Below are 6,362 nucleotides of genomic sequence, written 5' to 3' on the forward strand. Positions count from 1 at the left end.
CCTGAAAGCCTCAGCTGACAGGGAACAGCTTGGTTCAGGGCCGGCTCCCGGCTCTTTGTGCCCCAAGAAAAAAAAAAGGGGGGGGGGGGGCTGGAGTGCCGCCCCTTGGAAAGTGCTGCCCCAAGCACATGCTTGGAGCACTGGTGCCTAGAGCCGGCCCTGCTCTCAGTCCCACTCCAACTGGGTGCAGGGCCAGTGGGAAGGATGCTGGGAATGACCCTGGGGCTGGAGCAGGGAGGGTCCTGCAGTGGGGGAAGAGAGACAGAAGGGGGCACAGGAAGAGGAGACAGGGACAGAGGGGGCAGGATCCAGACCAGGGGAGGAGGTGGGACAGGGGAAATCCCCACATCTGGGGGAGAAGGAGGAAAGGTATTTTTCTTAGTGGGAGGAGAGGACAGGAGAGAAGCGGGATGGGGGGGGGGGTTAGGGGGTACAAACTCCCAGACCTACCAGCTCCGCCGCTGCTCCTGGGTCCCTGCTATGCAGCCTAGCAGCAAGGAGAGAAGAGGTTGGCTTTTCCCTCTGCTTAGCTTTCGATTTCCTTTCCTCCCTGTGACATGCCGCCCAAATGGGAAAGGGAGGGGCAGAGATGCAGCCAGACTTTCTAAGCATGACAAACCAATTAGCCAGGGTGAGCCAGACCCCCTTAGGAGACTCACCTCCTCTTCTAAAGGGACTCCTGGGTTCTCTCCCCAGCTCTGGGAGGGGAGTGGTGTGGGTCTGGTGTTTCGAAGCGGGGGAGGGCTGGGATTCAGGACTCCTGGGTTCTATCCCCAGAGCTGGGAAGGGAGTGGGGTCTAGTGGTTAGAGCGGAGGGGAGCCAGGACTCCTGGGTTCTATTCCTATTTCTGGGAGGCTGTTTATCCCACACTGGGGGGGATGTGTTGGGGATGGGCACCAGATCTGAATGGGCGTGGGGGTGGGTGGGTGTGACTCAGTGGCCGGGTTGAGACTGGGTTTGTGGGGTGTGTGGCCCCAATGGTTAATGGGGTAGCTGCATCTCCCTCCGGCACTGCCCAGCCCCCTGGGTTGGTGGTTGAGAGCAGACCTGGCCCCAGAGCCCCCGCTCCCTTCTGACCCCTAGAGGGGATCCCTGCAGGTGCAAGGCTGAAGTCCATGTGTGTATGAGCCTGTGTGTCTAGGGTCAGCCCCCAGTGTGGGGGCAGCTGGGCAAGTTCCTCTTGGCCACACAGCGCCCACTGCTGGTACGTCTCAGCCCTGCACCTGCAGCGACCCCCCGGCCTCCAGTCAGACCTCCCCTTACTGTGAGAGTGGGGCCCACAACTGGCTCTTAAAAACAATCAGTCTCTAGCGAAATGTGGTGGGAGCCAAATCTTAACAACTGCCTCTGCATCTCAGTTTGGGCTGTGATTCCCCCCACCCCCCCACACACACACTGTTTCTGTCCCATAGGGCTCTTCTCCGCATGTCTTAGCAGGCGGCACAGTTAAAGACAAGCAAACAACTCACCGTTCCTAACAACGACTTTATTATTAAAGAAATGAAAAATATATGAAACAAAACCCAAACAGTAAACAACAGTCCCGATCTCTGCTCTCCGGTTCTCCCGGGGGAGCGTTTTCAACAGATTGCGCGACCCGGGGACACTCCAAAAAAAAACGAATCCAAAACCACATTTCAAATGGATTAGTCGAACCTCATTAAATCCCTGTGTGGATGCTCTTATTCAGAATTAAAGTGAATCTTAATCCACTTTGGAAGCGAATTAAGCTAATCTGAAGTAATTGAAATGAGATGAACGTGAGGGACAAGGTCTGGACCAACTCCTGCAGAAGAGCTCTGTGTGGTTTTAAAGCGTGTCTCTTTCACCAACAGAAGTTGGTCCAATAAAAGATATCCCCTCCCCCACCTGGTCTCTCTAACATCCTGGGACCCACATGGCTACAACAACCCTGCAAATGATGAAACCAATGTCTCATTCCACCCCTATATTTTATACTATGATCCACATGCCTGCTGCATTATTTCCCATGTATTTGTTGTTAACGTTTTCCTGAAGACTTAAGAGGGGGGAAAAATCCAACCTCATTTTGGAAAAAATCCCACGCTTTTAAATACTGTTTGCCCAGCACTGTCGACCCTAAAAAGACAATAATTACAGGGGGAGTTTTTAAAAACCAATGTAGCAAATGCAGAAATATAATTTTAATGACGAATTGATAGTACAATGGTTCATTGTCCCTGGCGTTCCTTTTTGGAGCTAAGAAATATTAATATAAATATTTCTGTACTCAATTGGCATCTCGTATTAGTAACCAGTAACAACCTAATGCCCTGGCTAGAGTTGTACATAAAATGTCTCCCTATTCACATAACAAGGGTGTCAGGCAGCTACCAGATGAGGGGCTTGATTTGAGATCCAAACATTTTAAAATGTACATCTCAAAAGGAGTTTATACCATTTTAAGCATTTGATGGTCTGGGCATTAGTTCATAGCTCTGATCCTACATCTTGAGCTCAGGGCTGGATTAACCTTGGGTGGGCGTGGTGCCCTGTCCGTGGCTCCGCCTCCTGCTCCACCCACATTCTGCCCCGAGGCCACGCCCCCACTCGGCCTCTTCCCCCTGAGGCCCTGCCCACCGCTCGCACAAGTGGGAGGGGGCGCAGAGGAGCAAGTGGCAGGTGGGGCCTCAGGAGGAAGAGGCCAAATGGGTGCAGGGCCTCGGGGTGGAGTGTGGGTGGAACAGGATGCGGGGCCACAGTCTGGGTGCCGGGGCCCCTTCTGAGTATGGGCCTGGTGCCATTGTAAACCCGGTACTGCTTGAGCGTCACTCTTCTTTGGCATATCCCAAATAATGGTAACCTCAAAATCCTGTTTACACTCAACTGGTGTCTTCTTTGAGAAAATTCTCTTGTTGGTTGTTGGCCTTGTGACCAAATGGTCCCTAGAGTTACAACTAGGGTGACCAGATGTCTCAATTTTATAGGGACAGTCCTGATTTTGGGGTCTTTTTCTTATATAGGCTCCTATTACCCCCCACCCCTGTCCCAATTTTTCACATTTGCTGTCTGGTCACCCTAGTTACAACCTACCATGCCCTGTACATTTACAATGTGCAATTGGAGACCCCTCTCAAATATTCTATCCAAAGCATGAATCACAATCACTGTCACATATAGAAATCTTTCAAAACATAGCCTCAAAGAAAACAGTATGGAAGGTTAAAACAAAAGAGAAGTTACAAAGATGGTGGAATTGATTATGGGATGAAGAAAATTGCATGTCTGGAACTTGACCCCTAAACTCCTAGAAATCCGTTGGCGAGTCATTTCTATCCCCCAACACATTGCGAAAACTTCCCAGCAGGCACTGCACCGGACCATAGGCGCCAACTTCTCCTGGCGCTGGTGGGTGCTCGTGCCTCCCCGCCCCGGCCCTGCCCCCATTCCAACCCCTTCCCCAAAGTCCCCGCCCCAACTCCGCCCCCTCCCTGCCCCATTGGACGCCTTCCCCAAATCCCCGCCCCCAGCCCCTCCTCTTCCCCACCCCCTCCCCTGAGCGTGCCACATTCCCGCTCCTCTCCCCCCCCCCCACAGCTTGTTATGCCACGAAACAGCTGTTTCGCGGTGGCAAGCGCTGGGAGGAGAAGCGGGGATGGTGCGCTCAGGGGAGGAGGCAGAGGGCGGAGGTGAGCTAGGGCGGGGGGCCAGGCTGGGGAGCTGCTGGTGGGGGCAGAGAACGCACCAATTTTTCCCTGAGCACCCCGCATTCCCCCTCCCGCCCCCCGGCTGCTGCTGCGCTGGGGAAGTTGCTTCGGCCCCCACCGCGGTGGAGAGCGGCGGGAGCCGGGAAAGTTGGAGCCCGGGGAGGAGGCGGCTGCGCGCTCGGATGCCGCCCGCCGTCTCTGTGCCCCTGCAGATCGGGGGAGTTGTTAGTTTTGCTGCAGCCACTCCACTCGCACTCGGGGTCCCCTGAGCGTCTTTTGCCTGAGTGCGAGTGGAGTGGCTACAGCAAAACTAACAACTCCCCCGATCTGCAGGGGCACAGAGGCGGCGGGCGGCATCCGAGCGCGCAGCCGCCTCCTCCCCGGGCTCCAGCTGCCGCTGCGCTGGGGAAGTTGCTTCGGCCGCGGCGCATGGTGGAGAGTGGTGGGAGCCAGGAAAGTTGGAGCCCGGGGAGGAGGCAGTCCCCTTATCATGCCTCCCTATTTTCCCAGACATGTCCGGCTTTTTGGAAATTCCTCCCAGACGGGGATTTGAGGACCAAAAAACCGGACATGTCCGGGAAAATCCGGACGTATGGTAACCCTACTTTTATCACACTCCCTTCTAGAACTGGGACTAGAACACAACGGGGTGGCAGAAACTTCCTAAAGGTGTGAGGGGGCCACTGGTGGTGCCTGAACCATGGCCCTGCCTCCGCCCCTTCCCCTTGAGGCCCTGCCCCTTCCCCCTGAGGCCCCACCCCGGGACACCGCTTCTCCCTGAGGTCCCGCCCACACACCACCCCTTCCCATGAGCCCCCCCCCCCCCCCAGCCTCGCATCACCCCTTCCTCCGAGGCCCTGCTCCCACCCCTCTTCTTCCCCCCCAAACCCTGCCCCCTGCTCACTCTGCCCCTCCCCGGACGGTAAAAAGTGGGAGGGCCATGGCCCCCTGTTCCGGTGCCCCTGGAACCCAGGTGTCCTGCTACCAGAGCTCTAGCTGCTGGAGCATGCTGCCCCCTAGTGGTACACACACCACATGCGGACACTCACATCCCACGCCGCTGAGCCAGGGAGCTGAGTTAAGGAAGTTCTTCCAACTTGGATGCATACAGTGGTGGTCCGATTAGTGCAACCAGATAGCAAGTGCGAAAAATCAGGACACTTTTTTCCCCCCAAGGGGTGGGGTACAAGTGCATATATAAAACAAAGCCCCGAATATCAGGACGTCTGGTTACCCTAGATCCGACTGTGTTACAGTTTATTCATATGACACCAATACAGCAGCTGCTACTTATTAAAAGAAATCAATAGAATCCCCCATAAACAAACCTCAATAGACAGATTTCCACCCTCCCCGTATACACCCATTGTTTTAAAACCCTTACAACTAGAGCCCATTGCTGCTCAGGGACCCCCCGCCCCTCAGCAGGAATCCAGCTCTTCAGAGTGGATGGAGAAAGCACAGACCAGTGGAGAGAGACAGACTGGGATCCAGTGTAGACAGAATTACAGGCAGTGGGGAATCTATGACCTCAGTTCTAACTGCTGGGGTTCTGGGCACACGATGGAATATTGTAGGACCAACCTGTGCTGGATGAACCCACAGCCTCTGCCCCAAGGAGCTCACAGTCTAAACAGACAAAGGGAGAGAGGGGAAACTGAGGCATGGGGCAGGGTATGTGTCTTGTCCGGGTCTCCTGATTTACAGGCCAGTCCCTGACTTGCTAGGCCGCACCGTTCTCTAATAGGCAACAATTCAAATACCCAGAGAAAGCGGAGTTCAGTGATCCAATTGCTAGTGGGACCGGATAGGGCAGTGTTAACCCCTTCTCTGCCAGCCCAGCTGAGGCTTTTATCCCCCTGGGCAGGTTTGTGGGAGTGAACGGGACACAGACAGTCTCTGTCATCCCCACCCAGGACAGGTGACCAGCTGTGTTCAGTGACGGGACCCAGCCTGGATTCGGGTCCCACTAAGGGGCGTCATCTCCCCCCACTTCCTTCTCAGTTCCACTCAGGGTCATCCCCTAAGGATTACGGGGTTACTCCTCCCAGGATGACCTCCCAGCCCTTCCCACGCTCCAGCCGGCCCCCGAGAGATTTCCTGCCTCTCACCTGTGCACTGAGTTAACAGTTCTCAGGCACCTGGCCCCCAAGAACAAACCTGGCGGTGTCCCTATGTAATCCACTCGGTGAGTGTTCATTCCCTGTTCCCCTCTGTGCCAACCCACAAGGCATGAATTGTACATAAGAACGGCCGTACTGGGTCAGACCAAAGGTCCATCTAGCCCAGTATCTGTCTACCGACAGTGGCCAATGCCAGGTGCCCCAGGGGGAGTGAACCTAACAGGTAATGATCAAGTGATCTCTCTCCTGCCAGCCATCTCCACCCTCTGTCAAACAGAGTCTAGGGACACCATTCCTTACCCATCCTGGCTAATAGCCATTAATGGACTTAACCTCCATGAATTTATCCAGTTCTCTTTTAAACTCTGTTATAGTCCTAGCCTTCACTACCTCCTCAGGCAAGGAGTTCCACAAGTTGACTGTGCGCTGTGTGAAGAACTTCCTTTTATTTGTTTTAAACCTGCTGCCCATTAATTTCATTTGGTGACCCCTAGTTCTTGTATTATGGGAATAAGTAAATAACTTTTCCTTATCTACTTTCTCCACATCCCTCATGATTTTATATACCTC

The sequence above is a fragment of the Emys orbicularis genome, chromosome 13 (assembly GCF_028017835.1).
Source record: "Emys orbicularis isolate rEmyOrb1 chromosome 13, rEmyOrb1.hap1, whole genome shotgun sequence".
Taxonomy (NCBI): Eukaryota; Metazoa; Chordata; order Testudines; family Emydidae; genus Emys; species Emys orbicularis.